This window comes from Rhinatrema bivittatum, chromosome 1 (assembly GCF_901001135.1).
Source record: "Rhinatrema bivittatum chromosome 1, aRhiBiv1.1, whole genome shotgun sequence".
Taxonomy (NCBI): domain Eukaryota; kingdom Metazoa; phylum Chordata; class Amphibia; order Gymnophiona; family Rhinatrematidae; genus Rhinatrema; species Rhinatrema bivittatum.
In genome coordinates this window covers 746,428,261-746,445,047 of record NC_042615.1, presented here as the reverse complement: position 1 = coordinate 746,445,047, position 16,787 = coordinate 746,428,261, and the positions used below count along the sequence as shown (strand labels likewise).

The 16,787-nt window shown below is 45.0% G+C and overlaps 1 protein-coding gene across 10 annotated transcripts in view; it reads right to left on the bottom strand.

Annotated features, from left to right (window-relative positions):
- Positions 1–16,787, bottom strand: part of DAB2 (DAB adaptor protein 2) — a 259,005-nt gene that overhangs the window by 126,347 nt on the left and 115,871 nt on the right. Inside the window, exon 1 of one of the 10 annotated variants that reach the window (XM_029578267.1) lies at positions 13,582–13,812. The exons of the other annotated variants lie outside the window; for them this stretch is intronic. The gene's annotated coding sequence lies outside the window, so the exon portion shown is untranslated. Of the gene's footprint in view, positions 1–13,581; positions 13,813–16,787 lie in introns of those variants that run through there. 10 annotated transcript variants of the gene reach the window in all.

Below are 16,787 nucleotides of genomic sequence, written 5' to 3'. Positions count from 1 at the left end.
AGAGAATATTTGCACAGCCATCATTAGATAGTATTATGTAGAGCCGTTCCCATAGCCAAAAGGCTGGCCCGTGCAAAGCTTGCCCCCACCCTCCAACCACGGGGCTACCACACCTCTCTCCCTGTTGACTAACCACACATGGTTAAATAGAAACAAGTACCTATTTGGCCTTGTCCTTCGCGCCCTACTATTCCCGTGTTGCCCAGTGACCCTCCCGTTCCCGCCCCCATCTCATCTCTCACTCCCCTTATATATGCCTCCTGTATCCCACCCCCCTCCCTTACCCTCCCCCCTTTTTCAAGTGCCATATCCCTATGGCCTGCCTGCATCGCAGGCGTAGTCGGTATGCTACCGGATTCAATGAGCAACCCCCATGTACTCCCGAAGCTGCATTCATAAACCCCCACCCCCCCCCCCACCCCAACACTCAACCCAATCATACATCTAACAACAGTATACAAACAGGTGTGAGCTCTGGAGAAACTTAAGCTCTCAGTAACAAAATACTATCATCCTCAAAAAGGCATACCAGCGATTCCGATGATATTAAAACAACCAGTCCACAGACTAGTCCTTTTAGTCCACTTTGCTGCACCTCTGTTATCCAAGCTTCAGCCCTGGTCTTCTATCGAGGGCTGCAGAGGCGTCTCGGATTGCCGTCTGAGGCGGCGTCCGCCTTTCTCCACCCTTTGCCATCGTGGAAGTTCTCGCCGCTCCTTCTGCTCTCTTTGAGCCGTTTGCTGCACTGTAAATCCTGCTGCCTGCAAAATGGCTGCCGCTTCCGCTGGCGTCATTGCTTTAGAAGTGATTCCCTTGATAGTAATAGAAATCCCCGACGGGTAGAGCCAGCGGTAACGAAAGTCCTCCTGGTGAAGCAGTAAAGTAATATGCCGATATTCCTGCCGGCGCCTAAGGGTTCCTGGAGATAGATCTGCAAACACCGCAATCGAATGCGATTCCCAGTCCCATGTCTTCTTTTGCCAGGCCGCCTGAAATATCTGCTCTTTCACCGGGTACCTCGAATAGCAGGCTATTATATCTCTCGGGAGGTTCCCTTGTCTCGGCCCTAGGGTCCGGTGTGCCCGCTCGATTTCGATCTCCAGTCCTGGGGTGGTCTGGGTGCCGTCGGCCATCTTGGAGAGGAGGACACGGCTTATGGATTTCACCACCTCGTGGCAATCTTTATAGGCCTCGGTTTCGGGGATTCCGCGGAATCGCAGATTACACCTGCGATTCCTATTTTCTAAATCCTCCAATTTGAGAATCAATTCTTCTGCCTTGGAGGTGTGCTTGACGCTTTGTGACTGCAATTTCCTAATTTTGTCTTCTTGAGCCTCTAGCCGCAGATCACAGTCGTCTACTCGGCGCCCTATATCAGCCATTTCTTCGCGAAATTCCGTAAATTTCTCCAGCATCTCCTGCTTGTGGGCTGTCATATCCGCCCTTAAGTCCGTGAACCATTGTCGAAACTCGCTCCTTGTAGGAACAGAGTCTGGCTGCGGGGTTATAGCACTCGTGTCTTGCAGCTCGTCCTCCTCTGCCAGTTCTAACATGGCTGCGTCGCCACCCGAAGCCATTCCTGCCTTTAGGTAAGAGAAGCGGCTTAGATCGGCGCCTTTTTTCCGGGTCGACATTAGGAGAGTCGTGTGCTATATTCTCCTTAGTCTTTTTTACCGCCGTAGCTGAGTGCCGGGGTGGGATGCACCTGGATAGCTGTTCAGGATGCTCGGGAGCTCTTTGGTTAGGCTGCCATGTCTCCCGGTGACGTCACCCGACTCCATCCAACCCTTTTTTAAACCTAGCTACACTAACTTTCTTAACCACATCCTCTAGCAGTGAATTCCAGAGCTTAATTGTGCATTAAGTGAAAAGCAAATGTTGCTTACCTGTAACAGGTCTTCTCACAGGACAGAAGGATGTTAGTCCTTTCATATGGGTGACATCACAGGATGGAGCCCAATCACGGAACACTTTTATCAAAGTTTCTAGAACTTTAACTGGCCCCTACTGGGCATGCCCAGCATGGCACCAACCCTGCAGCCAGCAGGGGTCCCCCTCAGGCTTGTTTAAAAAGCTACAGAAAGTGTCGAAAAATAAAATAAGAAAACGTAACAAACCCAACAACGTGGGGCGGCGGGCGGGTTTCGTGAGGACTAACATCCTGCTGTGAGAACACCTGTTACAGGTAAGCAACATTTGCTTTCTCACAGGACAAGCAGGATGTTAGTCCTCACATATGGGTGATTACCGACCTGAGGATGTTACAGTATGCACCAAATGTACCCAGGTGTGCAAGGCACTAGGACTGGGGTGAAATTTGGCTGAGGGCATCCTGAACCCTACACCAGGCAGGCGGAAGGGTGTTGGTACATCAAGTTGTGAATAGGTTACGCAGGACAGATTGGCCGAAGATGGAATCTTGTCTTCCGGCCTTGTCCAAGCAATAGTGGGCTGCAAAGGTGTGGAGAGAACTCCAGGTGGCAGCCCTGCAAATGTCAGGAAGCAGCACAGAGCGTGTGTGTGCTACTGAAGTCGCCATAGCCCTCACAGAGTGTGCTTTAACACGGTCTTGAAGTGGAATGCCTGCTTGCTGATAGCAAAAGGATATGCAGTCCGCTAACCAGGAGAGAGTCTGCTTACCCACAGACTGCCCCAATTTAATGGAATGGAAAGAGACAAACAATTGAGTGCTTTTCCTGTGGGCAGCTGTACGGTCTAGGTAGAACGCTAGAGCCCGTTTACAGTCAAGGGTATGCAGAGCCTGCTCTCCTGGATTGGAATGGGGCCTGGGAAAAAAAGGTAGGTAGTATAATGGATTGATTGAGATGAAATTCTGATACTACCTTAGGCAAGAACTTCGGGTGAGTGCGGAGTACTGCCTGGTTCTGCAGAAGTTTAGTGTAAGGCGGATGGGTAACTAGGGCCTGTAACTCACTAACTCTGCGAGCCGAAGTGCTTGCCAAAAGGAAAATCACTTTCCATCTGAGATAGCGAAGTTCACAGGATTGGAGAGGCTCAAATGGTGGTTTCATGAGCCAACCCAAAACCAAGTTGAGGTCCCAAGAAGGGGCCGTAGGATGCAGTGGAGGCTTGAGGTGAAGCAAGCCCTTCAGAAAACGTGTTACAAGGGGTTGAACTGATATGGGGACATCCCCGATACCTTTATGGAAGGCAGCCACCGCACTAACATGCATTCTGACGGAGGAAGTTTTTAGACCTGACTCCGACAAGTGCCAGAGATAGTCCAGAAACTTCATGATTGGACAGATATAGGGGTCAAGGGATTGAGAAGAGCACCATGACTGAAACCTGTTCCATTTGTAAAGGTAGGATTTTCTCATGGAAGGCTTCCGTGAAGCAATCAGGACACGGGAAACTGATTCAGAAAGATTAAGTGGCTGAAGGATTAACCTTTCAACATCCATGCCGCCAGGGACAAGGCTTGAAGATTGGGGTGGCGCAGGCACCAGTCGTTTTGCGTAATCAGAAGCGGGTCCTTTCCCAAGGGAATGAGCCTGCGAATGGAGAGATCCTGAAGTATTGGAAACCACACTTGGCGTGGCCAGTGAGGTGCTATCAGGATCATGGTTCCCTTGTCCTGACGTAACTTCATGAGAGTCTTTGAGAGAAGTGGAGGTGGAGGGAAAGCATATAGGAGACCGGTTGCCCATGAGAGGGAGAATGCATCTCTTGGCTGATAGTGTTTGCTGTGAGTGAGAGAGCAGAAGTTCTCTACTTTGCGATTTTGAGGTGACGCAAAGAGGTCTATTTGAGGGTAACCCCATTGTTGGAAAATCGAGTCTGCTATTGAGGTTGAGAGACCACTTGTGTGGTTGAAATGTGTGACTTAGCTCGTCTACCAACACATTGTCCACTCCCGGCAAGTAGGTGGCCCTGAGGTATATAGAATGGGAGAGGGCCTCCTTCCATATCTGTGCAGCTTCTTGACACAGGAGGTAGGTGCCTGTGCCTCCTTGTTTATTGATGTACCACATGGCCACCTGGTTGTCAGTCTGAATCAGGATGACTTGGTTGGAGAGGCGATCCTGAAATACTCAGAGCATATCTGATTGCTCGAAGCTCCAGGAAATTGATTTGGTGTTTGGCTTCCTCTGGAGACCAAGTTCCTTGTGTGCAGATTAGCCACATGGGCTCCCTAGCCGAGGTTGGAAGCAATGGTGGTGAGAGTTATTTGAGGGTCTGGAGCCTGGAAGGGCAAGCCTTGGAGGAGATTGATCTGATTTTTCCACCAGGCGAGAGACTGAGTCAGTGACGTGGACAATGGTCGACAGGGGCTGAATGCATTGAGTCCATTGTGATCTTTAGAGTCCACTGCATGACTCTCATGACTAGGTGGACCATTGGGGTGACCTGAACTGAGGATGCCATGTGTCCCAGTAGGATGAGAAAGCGGCGTGCAGTCGTGTAGTGCTGAGACTGCAGCTAGTGTGCGAGAGAGATGAGAGTGAGAATTCATTGTCGAGATAGAAAAGCTTTTGCTGCAAGGTGTCAAGCCTACCCCTATGAATGATAAGGTTTGAGATGGACTAAGTAGATTTGTCATAGTTGACGAGAAATCCTAGCGAAATCAGAGTGTGTAAGGTAAGATGTCGGGACGACAGAGCAATTTGCTGAGTGGGAGCCCTGATCAACCAATTGTCTAGATACGGGTAGACGTGAACACCTCGAGTCCTAAGGAAGGCTGCAACTACTATGAGATATTTTGTGAAGATTCGTAGTGCAGACGTGAAGCCGAATGGAAGCACTCGGTACTGATAGTTCTTGGGGCCTACCAGAAATCTCAGGTATTTGCGATGAGATGGAGTTATCACAATATGAGTGTATGTGTCCTGGAGGTCTAGAGAGCAGAGCCAGTCTCCTCTGTAGAAGAGGAAGAAGAGAACCCAAGGTTACCATTTTGAACTTTTCTCGATGGGGGTACTTGTTGAGGGCATGTAGATCCAGAATTGGATGAAAACCTCCCGATTTTTGGGGGATTAGAAAGTACTGGGAATAGAACCCTAGGCCGTGCTGAGAGTAGGGTACAGGTTCTATTGCCTTGGACTGGAGAAGGAGGGAGACCTCCTGTTCAACAAGGATGGAATGATCGGATGTTCTCCACATTGGTAGAGGTGGGGAGTCTGGTGAGATGGAGAGAAAGCTGAGATGATAACCTTGAGAGATTATCGCTAGGACCCACTGGTCTGAGGTGATTGAGTGCCACCTGTTGTTGAAATGGCACAATTGACCTCTCACTGGTATGTGAGGCAGTGGAAGCTGGCTGCTGCTCTCTATGCAGGAGTCAAAAACCGGAAGCAGGGCCCGGCTGAGGAGCTGCTTGCGGCTTTTGTTTTCATATCTGACAAGACTGGGTTTTTTGAAATGGTCTCGTAGAGTTAGTTCTAGCCGGTGGCGGGTAGGATTTCTTCAGACGGAAGAAGGACTTCTTAGTGTCTTTTTGGAAAGGCTGTTTTGAGGAGTACTCAGAAGGCATCAGAGATAGCTGTCTCAGGGTCTCATGATGGTCCTTGAGTTCCGCCGCCGTTCGTTGAATCTGTTCACCGAACAGATTGTCTCCTACACAGGGCAGGTCGGATCATCTGTCTTGCACTTCAGGGCGAAGGTCCTAAGACTTGAGCCAGGCCCATCTTCTTGCCGAGATAGCAGCTGCAGATACCCTGGTAGTAGTGTCAAAGATATCGTAAGATGATCTTATCTCATGCTTGTCCGCATCAAAACCCTTGTTTACCAGGGTTTGCAGCTGATCTTGAAATTGCTGAGGCAGAGAGTCTGTCAAGTCTTGTATCTGCTTAAATAAGACCCTGTTGTATTGGGTCATATAGAGCTGATAAGAGGCGATTCGGGAGATGAGCATTGAGCCCTGGAAGACCCGGCGACCAATGGCATCTAGAAATTTTTGCTCCTTGCCTGGGGGAAAGGAAGTGTGGGGTTTTGATCTCTTTGCCCTCTTTTGGACAGATTCTACAACCACAGATTGGTGATCCAATTGAGGTTTTTGAAAACCTGGGACTGACTGTACCAAATAAGTGGTGTCAGCCTTCCTGTTGACTGGAGCAACAGAGCCAGGGGGTTCCCAGTTCTTTTTGAGGAGATCCAGAAGAACTTGGTGAATAGGGATGGAGGTTATTTCCTTGGGAGCATCCAGGAATTGCAACAGCTCCATCATTTGATGCCTGTCATCTTGTTCGGTCTGTAATTGGAAGGGAACCAATTCAGACATCTCCTTCAAAAAATTTATGAAGGAAAGGTCATCTAGAGGAGAACGCTTTCTGCTTTCAGTAGGAGAATGTGGTGAAGGCAGGTCATCAGTGTCTGGTGAAGAATCATCAGGTATTGTAGGGATCAGCACCTGCCCCTCTAGAAGCCCGAGGGGGATGGGACAGTGGAATCCCTGAGGGTCCTGGTCTAGGCTCTGAAGGAATCAAAAGAATAATTGGAGGCACCGATGAAGGCATCGAAGGCACCGGTGCAGGCATCGAGGTTATCGATGAATGGATCGGTGGTGCTGATGGACGCATCAGCCTCGATGGATGGATTGGTGGCGCCGGACGTATCGGCATCGATGGCTGAGGCATCGGTAGGACTCCCGATGGAGAGATGCGGAACGGTGTTTCTCCTTCCGATGACAAAGTAAGCGGAGAGGGCACCGGAGCCATCAGTGACCTGGGATCCATCTGTGGAAAAGCGGCAATGAGCGCTTCCATCCTCAAGAGCAGCAGTGCCAACGCTGCCGGAATCGGGTCAGTGGTCAGTTCCACGATCGGTACCGGAGGAACTTGGAGTCGATGCATCGTCTTGTGGATGGCCTCCTGAACCAGCCGGCCCAGTTCTTCTCGAAGCCCTGGAGCAAGCAGCCCCGGCTCCAGAACAGAAGGAGGCAGAGGCATAGCCGGTGGGACCACCGTTAAAGGGAGTCGGGACTCCCAATCCCCTTTCGGGTGAGGATTGCCTCGGTGACCCGGTGGCTGAAAAGGTCGATGCCTTTTCTGGATGGGATTTGACGGTGGCTCGGATGATGGCGAGGTCGATGATTTCGCTCCCTCGATAGTCCAAGACTTCCGATGTTGGTGGTGATGTTTCTCTCTACGATCCCCTCAGTCCTGAGGGGGAGTAGAGGTGGTTAAAGGCCGAGAAGTTGTCGATGCCGGACGGTCACCAGTTGGTGGTCGATACTGGCGCGAAGTTGATGGTGCCAGTTCTGACGACGTCGATGCAAATCGACGGAGTCGGGCTTTGAGCACGGAAGAGAAGTTCCATCTTCTCCATTCTGGCCTTGCGACCTTTTGGTGTCATTAGGGCACATTTGGTGCAGGTCTGGACATCATGCTCACATCCGAGACACATTACACAGACCTTATAAAGACCTTATGGACATGGTGCAATTGCAATCCGGGCACCGACGGAACCCCACTGCCATGGCCATGAAAAATTTGAGCCACGGTACGGTCGACGGCCAGTAGGCCGCGAGGGCCAAACTCCACGGGAATCACCCGAAAACGGGTAGAAAAACTTACCAGAGAACCATGGTTTGAAAAAAATTGAAGGAGGGACCCCTGTGGGGTAAGAAAAATTGTAGTAATTCCGTGAGGAAAATTCCTGTCAGGAATCTCTGTGGAGCTCCTTAACCGCGTGGCTACTGCTGCGCGGTAAAAAGAAGACTGAGTGGGGACCCCTGCTGGCTGCAGGGTTGGTGCCATGCTGGGCATGCCCAGTAGGGGCCAGTCAAAAGTGTTCCGTGATTGGGCTCCATCCTGTGATGTCACCCATATGTGACAACTACCATCCTGCTTGTCCTGTGTATATAGTCTGAAAGAGTAAATAAATTAACATTTACCAATTCATGTCCTTTCATGATTTTGTAGACCTCTATCATATCCCCCCTCAGCCTTTCCTCTTAGGGGAGCAGTTCCATGCCCTTTATTATTTTGGTCGCCCTTCTCTGCACTTTCTCCAGTGCAACTATATTATTTTTGTGATATGGCAACCAGAATTGCACACAGTATTCAAGGTGCAGGCTCATCATGGAGCGATACAAAGGCATTATGACATCCTCCACTTTATTTGTCATTCCCTTCCTAATAATTTCTAACATTGTTTGCTGTTTTTGACCATCACAGCACACTGTCCTGATGATTTCAATGTAATATCAACTATGACTCCCAGACCTTTTTCCTGGGTGTAACCTAACATCATGTAACTATGTAATTGTGTGTGTATATTTTAAACATTTCTCAGGGTTTGATTTTAAAAGCATTTGGTATTTATTTGCTTACAATGTTGAGCTTTTTTCTGAAGCTGCAAATATCCTTCAGAGTGCAATAAGTATGGTCTTCAAAAGGTTGAAGAAATAAGTCCTCCCTTTTAATCACAATACCCCAAGGCAATCTATAAATATCAAGGAACCAGGCACCCTCTTGTGTTAAAACACAGAGTTCAGAATGCCAGGTGCACAAAGAAATATTGTTGGCTGTTATCATCCTCTTCTTTCGATCCTTCCCATCAATCAAGGACTCTAGAAAATTAGGCTCAGGATGCCATCCCATATCTTTAAAACACTGGAGGGACTTTTTCAATTTTGTATTTTGGGAATCTACAAGCAGATCATAGTTAACCTTAAGATCTTCATAAGGGAATCTCTCTCCAGTGTCCCATATCTGCCACACATTCCATAAATGTGCCTTCTATTGCAGCGTCGCATTATTGGAATAATTTACCAGAAGAACTACGCTTAACTCAATGTTCCAAATTGTTTAGAAAACAATTTAAAACTTCTTTTACCCAGGCTTTTTCATAAAATACCAATAGCCTCTCTCGGCTCATTTGAAGCTGTTTAATTTTTTGCTTTCTGAATTAATGAGAATTTTAATGCTTGTGTTTTTATTATAGATACTGTTTTAATTGTATTTGCTTTTTTGCTTTGTTTTTATCAGCTGTTATATGTTTGATTTTAAGTGTTTGTGTTCATTTATGTATGCTCCTTTGTGAGCCGCTTAAGGTCCTCGACACAAGCAGCATAGAAATAAAGAATAACATAACGTAACATTTATTGTAACACAAGGCAGAAGTGCTAACTTCTTATAATAGTGAACTTTATAACAATGACATATTGCATGAGGTATAAACCTGAATATTGTATTGTATGAAATGTGTGTTTTAAGAAGGGAAGGGGGATACAAAATGGGAGCAACAGCTGATTTTCTAAAATCATGACATGGCTGAGCATCTGCGTTTCCGCTAAGAAGTCTAGTTACTACAGAACTTTTAGCCAGCTGGCAAGAACCTGTTGCTACTTCTATTAGGACCCCTAATGATTAGAAGACTTGCAGTCTGCCAGACATATCCAGCTGCTAGTCAAGTCTACCATCACAGCCTGACAGCTGGAATAAGGAAACCTCATGAACACAGATCTTGAGAGGATTAAGTTAAGTTATCTCATTGACTTTTCTTGACTGATGCTTGGAGGCATCTAGGTTTCTTCCTTATTTTTTGGACACTCACAATTAAATTTTTAAATTACTACTTAATGATATAATTAAAAGACTGGCATATGATGAGAAAGGGTGGAGTGCTTCATTGGGAAAAACATTATACTGATGAAGCTCCATGTTTGATGCTTCCAAAATTAAAAAAAAATTACACTTGTGTTTGATTAAAGGTGTAGTAAACACTCACATTCTGTTGTAACTATTGATATTAATACGTGGTGTACGTTCCCCTTTTTGTATTACTTTAAGTGTTTATAACGTACTCCTCTGATTCATCGAGGAGTGTTGGGGGCTGCCAGAATGTCTCAAAGAAGCGGCTAATATGAAATGCTGGAAGTCCCTAGCAATAATGCAGGCTATGTGGCTGGGTTTGTCTGTCAGGCTGTGAGAGGAGAATAGACGAGCAACTGATTCTGTCTGGCAGGCTTCATGTTCTATACTAGCTGAAACCCGGGAACTCGCATTAATTGGGAATGTCTGGCAGACTATGCAGGAGACTGGATCCCTAATATGACTGTTGCCCAAACGCCCAATCAGCCCATCAGTACTAATGGCTAGAGGTGGAAATGAAGAGAAGGGTACATGGGGGTGACCTGCATGGAGCGGCAGCTTCTACCCCTAACAGAAGGCATGGGGATTACTGCCCTTAACCAATTAGCTTTCATGATTTTGACAACTGCAACATTACTCTCGTGGTGGTGGAGAAGTCAGGGCCCTGACTTTTACAGTCTGAGGTACTGATACAGACTTTAGGGAAAGAAAATGCATAGGACTGCTTCTATGGCCAAATCCAAAAGAATAGCATGTTCAAGCTGCATTGTCTGAATTATCAATCAAGAAGGCTGCTCACTCTGTAAAAATGTTGATAGCAGTCATTTTGATATGGGTTTTGACAGTGCTTGTTTTTGATTGTTAATATTACTGCCCTTAACACGAGGCTTGGGGATGGAGTGGCAGTGTCTTCCATAGGAAACTTGCTGGAAGACTGGATAGACCACTTGATCTTTTGCTGCCGTCAGTACCATGTTACTATATTATTTATTACAGAGCTTTGTGGTTAGGCATGTGATGTGGGCATCTTTTGTTTTCAAGATAATGGAGTACAAAGAATAAAAACAAAACAAATAGAAAGCCATGAATATTCCTCTAAAAATATATTTGAAATTTGTTATGGAAAGAGTGGATTGAAAGGCAATCTGTTATTGTTCTAAAACTGTAGTAGCCTGCCTCAGCAAGTCAGAGATCTGTTAATCTTGGCGTAATGTATTCAGAATGAGACCTGAAAACCTACCTACATAGAAAAATACTTTAAAGCAATAATAGTCAGTTTGGAGTGCCCAGAATAGCAAGAGAACACTTTCTTGGCTTTTTCATTTCCTCTTTTGGTTTTTATTCTGAGGAATTTTTGTGCGCACTCTTTTTGAATAAATAGATTTTAATCTAGAACTACATCCATATTTGTTTTTGCAAATATCCTTCACTGATTACTCTCTTCAGCTGTGTGGGCTAAATTAATATATATTTGAGGTAATTTTCAAAGGCATTTTGAATGAAAAAAAAAAAAAAAAAAGATTTTAAGCACCTAAGTGGCTCTTTGAAAAACAACCCCAGCAGGTATGTGTGTAAACTTATGTACAAAGCACAATTTCATGTGCATTAGACATTCCAGGTCTGTAGTTCCCAGCTGTAGCCTTACTTCCACTTTTATAAACAGGAAGCACATCCGCCCCTTTTCCAGTCCTCCGGGACTACTCCAGACTAAAGAAGCATTAAAATGGTCAGCCAGAGGAGCTGCCAGGTCATCTATAAGTTCCCTTGGATATATCCCATCCGGCCCCATTGCCTTATCTACTTTAAGTTTAGTTAAATCTTCATGAGATACATAGGGGTAGATTTTAATAGATGCGCGAGCACGTCCACGTAGGCGCACTACCCTGCGTGCACGCATGGACACGATTTTATAACATGCGCGCCCAGGCACATGCTGGCACGCGATGACACAGCGGCAAATGGCCGCTATATCAGAGGTCTCTGGCTCCACCCCTTTTTGCAAGCCCCAGGGCTTTACGCGCCTCGCCGGGCCTTTTTAAAATAGGCCCAGTGCGCGTAACTCCCCCTACGCGCATAGGGCTTTTAAAGTCTGGCCCACAGTGAGGTTTACCTCACTTCCAATCTTATTTGTGTTCATTTTGTGTGGTCTTGCTCCACGCCTTCCACAGTGTAGGCCAAACAAATATTTGGTAAGCAATTTTCCTTTTCCTCATCAGCCTTTACATATTCCTCCCCTTCACTTTTGAGGCTCACGATGCCACTTTTGCACTTCCTTCTATAGAAACATATCAAAAAAAAAAGTCGTCCCTCCGTTTTGCCATATTTGCTATTTTTATTTCTATTTGAATTTTTGCATTCCTGACTACTTTCCCAGCTTCTCTTAATTTTTCCAGATATTACTTGTCTTCCTTTTCCTGGGATCTCTTATAGTTTAAGACTGCTAACCTTTACTCCCTTACCTTTTTAGCTACGTTAGAAAATCATAATGACCTTGTCTCTCTTCCCTTTGTTTCCATTCCTAACAAAAAGATTAGCTGCTCATATATCTTTTAGTGTTGTCCATTGCCCTTCTACTTCCCCTTGATATTCTCATCAAGCCAACAACTCCTTGAGCTACTCCCCTCATTTTAAGAAAGTCAGTTTTCCTGAAGTCTAGGACCCTCACCTTAGAATGAATCTTCATCTCTCACATCCCAATATTGAACCTCACCCTCCAGTGGTCACTGGATCCCAGATCAGCCACTACATCAGAAACACTGTCCCCATTGGTAAGCACCAGATCCAGTATCGCCCCCTCCCATGGGGGTTCTGTTACCAATTGACAGAACAGATTCCCTTGCAGAGAATCCAGGCTCTCCCTGCTTGTAGGATACTGCAGCTGGGAGGCTGCAGTATCCTACAAGCACACTGAAATCCCCTAGCAATAGCATCTGCCCTTTGACAGCAATCATGTGAATATTCTCCATTAAATCTCTATCCATCTCCTCTATTACACCAATATAAACAGATGTTTCCCATTCCCTCAATTTACTTAGAATCATTCTTAAAAAAAAAAAAAATAGAAGAGCTTTCAAAACCTATTAACAACAATCTCTCTTCAGGATTGAAATGTGAACGAGAATCAAATAAAATCTTATGTTAAACTGTCAACAGAAATATCTAAATATTTTCTTAACACTGCTACCTTCAACAAAGGATATCATTCATGTGCTTCTATTTATATTCGATCTAAAAAGGAAAAAAAGCTTTTACAAATCCCACATCAACGATATGATATTTTCAAACATGGCTTACTTCTATAGGCCGGCAAATGCTGACCCAATTCCAAGAACATTTATAGTGAGTGGCAACCTCCATGCACACAAGAGGCAGAGGAGCGATCTCTTGCAGTACCTCTATTACCATATCTAGAGGAATAAAAACAAATCAACCTATAATGGCATTTACAGTATTTGCCTTCTTGACACTTCAAAGCGGATTACACTCAGGTAACTGTATTTCCCTGTCCCCAGAGGGCTCACAATCTCAGTTTGTGAAGTTAATTTTATGCCTTCTTTTCTTATAGCATTAACTGGATTTTGACTACTCAGTCCTATGCATGTCTTACAGTCTCGACCTTCATTTTTGTCACATTTTAAAGCAGCAGAAAATGAATACATCACACAGAAATCTAGGACAACAGCTTCAGCACAGAGAAACAGAGAATCTTGAGAGTGAATCTGAGCTCAAATTTCTGGATGTTTGTTTTTTTGAGCCATGACAATTTGAGCATGACTGGGACAGACAGAGGGCTGTAGTCAGATAAAATCTCAGAAGCTGAGTAAAAAGACAGAGGGAGAGAGAGAAAGGATTTAAGTATAAACTTCTGTTTGTTTAATTTACTGTGCATCTGCTCCTTTGCAACTGGGCAGACTAGATGGGTCAATTTGTCCTTATCTGCCATCATCTTTTGGTTACTATACATCTTAAGGAATCTTACCAGACATGCTTATAATCTGAGTAAATCTAAAACTGATAAACTTACCTTGTACAGAGCTCTTGCCGCACTGCTCCGCAGGAGAAGTGGTTAGTGAGCAAAGGTTGAGGAGTGGGCAAAGGTTAGAGACAGACCATTTTAAAAAGTTAATATTTCTGGAATGTCTTTCATGCTTTACTTAAATGGGGTTGACAAAGCAATACTCAAAATTTTCCTCTCCTGCTGCACACCATTTTCAATTCTGGCGTGCCATGGAAAAGTCACCACTGCCCGATGCTCAGATCCAGACCAGCATGTGGGGGCTATGCTCTCGGCCTCCTGCAGCAACAAGAGGCACCAGCAGCAGCTTTTAAACACGCAGGAGCCTCTTTCCTGAGAACAAGTGCAATCACGAGTGCCTCTTCTTTCCAGCTCAGCAGGAGATCGGGAGTGTGGTAATTAATGGGCAGCATGCGGGGCACGAGTAGCTGGGCCCTGCTTTGGCAACGCGCACACATCGCCTACTCATCTTCTCCCTCCTGAGCGCCTCCTTTGAGTCCTTTTGGACTCTTATCTTATTCCTGAACTCAGAGCGGGAGAGAGGCAAGTGGAGATCTGGCAGTCACGGTAACTAACCAAGCCAGTTGCTTGCACCACTCCTTCTCCCGTCTCCTGCATTTATATAAATAGGGAAAGGGTCCACTGTAATAGGGTCATGAGTGTACCCACCTCTCCCTTCCTTTGTTTTAAAATTTGAACGAGACTGATGGGCTTTCAATGCTTTTGGCCATACAAATTCTCTCCATGTCCAAGCTACCTGCTCCATAGAGGCTGGTGTACCACACAACATTTTGGTTAATATAGGTGTGTCTGAGCTTGAAAAGGCTGAAAAACACTGTCCTAGATAAACATCTTGCTAGTTTAGAAGTAGGAAAGCCACCATGGATTAAACATCAAACCAACCCTACATAAAGACGCATTCCAGTTTTGTTTGTTTATCATTTCGGGGGAGAAGCGGGAAAATCTGAAGTTGCCCAGATTACCTTAAAATCACAGCCAATACAATCCTGAAGTTCATTTTTGTGACTAAGTTGTATGTGAGAGGGAGTGTGACAGAGGTAGATCGATCTTTCTGCCTACTTCCTATCTGACAAGTTGGATATATCCAAGCCAGCTTACTTCTGAAATCTAAGCTAGGCAAACTTGACAATTTATAAACAGGAATTTTGATCCATGTCAGGTTTGCGTTAACTGCACAAACCTCAGTCTTATCTAAAACCCATTCATCATTCCATATTTAGAAGTTATTTAAAAAAAAAAAAAAAAAGAGAGAGAGAGACTTTCTCCCTTCTCCCTAAAAGAAAAAAAAAAGAAAAAAGCTGCTTTATACTTTTTCATGCAAAGGAAAATTTACCAAGTTAATTTATGTCATCCTTTGCTGAATGGATGTATAAACGATGGGGCTGTGCACATAAAAAAATTTGTTTTGTTAGTTTCAAATGGAAAAAAATTCTCATTTATTTGTGTCATTTGTTTCCCATTAAAATCAATGGGGGAACCAATGCATCCTATTTTGAGCTACAAATTTGAGTTTTCTATTCAAGTTTTGTGAAACTTACAGTCAGACATTAGGAAGAAAGAGAATGGCTCTCCAACACACCAAGAGTGAGGCAAAATGCACCATAAGTGATATAAATAATCCAAGACATCTTAACAGGGTAAAATAGACCAAACAGAGGCATCAATAGTCTAAGACACTCTGAGAACATAGAGGGGTAAGATCACCCCAAAGCTCCAAAAGAGGGGCAAAGGGCACCAGAGGCATGAAGACCCCCCAAGGGACCTTGAGCGGAGCATCAAGTGTATAAGGCCTCAGTAAGAACCATAAGGGAATTTGAAAAGAACCTTGAAGACAGCCAAAGTAGAGGCAGAACCATCCAAAGACATCAAGAGAGGCTAACAGCCGCAGAAGCACTGGAAACCAAAACCAGAGGAACAGAATAATGCAGCAAGACTAGCATCAATGACCCAAGGTTCTGTGAGGAAGGCAACATAGCCCAGAGAGAGACAAGAACACCACAAGTCACCTAGAGAAGAGAAAAAGGCACCTAGAGAGCAACAAAGCAGCAACAACAGTAGCATGAACACACCAAGGCACAGTGAGGATAATTTTATAACTGTGCATGTAGGGCTAAAGTCAGGAGTAGAAAGTACTCAGACTTTAGCCCAAATTTTCAAAAGCAGACTTATCTGAATAAGACTGCTTTGAAAATGAGGGCTGTGAAAATTAAGGCAGACTTATGAACTTGCATAATTTCCCACCCCCAATTCTGTTCTCTGGAATGCATCTTTTGTGCATGCACAATTTTACATACATAATGCCTCCCCCCTCCACGCAATTTTCAAAAGTCATTTATATATATTTAAATCTGTGTTTACATATGTAAAATCAGGCCCAGTAAAAGGGACAAAGCAGTAGCAGTAGAATGAACACCTCAAGGCACAGAGAGGGGTGAAACAGCAGAAGCAGTGGCACGGCCTATGAAAAGGGGTTTGCCTTTTTACAAGTAGTATTAATGTATGTACTCGTCTTTCTCCTCTCACACACACCCAAACCCACCCTAGTGTGGAAACTGTTTTCTCATACATACAGGCAGAAACACTCTTGGTCACTGCCAGTGACACCGCCTGCCTGCCTGGTGAGTCTCCACCTATGCACTGGTTTGTGCTCAACATCCACAGGCAAGAATAGACGCACACACACACACACACACCTACAGATGCACAGGCAGATACAGCCTCCCACTCGCACCCATATACAGTAACAGCCACCCACACACAGGCACATGCACAGACACACAGGCAGAGACACGCACACACAAGCAGAAACGCTCACAATCAGATAGGCAGGCAGGCGCACACACACACAGGCTGTTACAGACCAGACTACCCTAACAACGCTGGGCAATTTTTGATGGTCTTATAAAATAGCAACTTCTCTGTGTACCTCTTGACCCCGTCCTGGGAAAGCCCCTAGTCTGCTCTTTTTTTTTTTTTGCACCAGTAAATTAACGAGTGGAACTGAAAATAGACACGCACTTTTGATATTTCTAAACAGCTTGTATGCAAATGCAGACTATTTATGCACATATGTAAATTTTCCACTGGGAACCCCTTTGAAAATGTACTCAATGATGACACCAGACACAAAGTTTAGTTTGCTTTGCGCTACAGAATTTATATATTTTTCTTAGTTATATTAAAAACATAAGAAT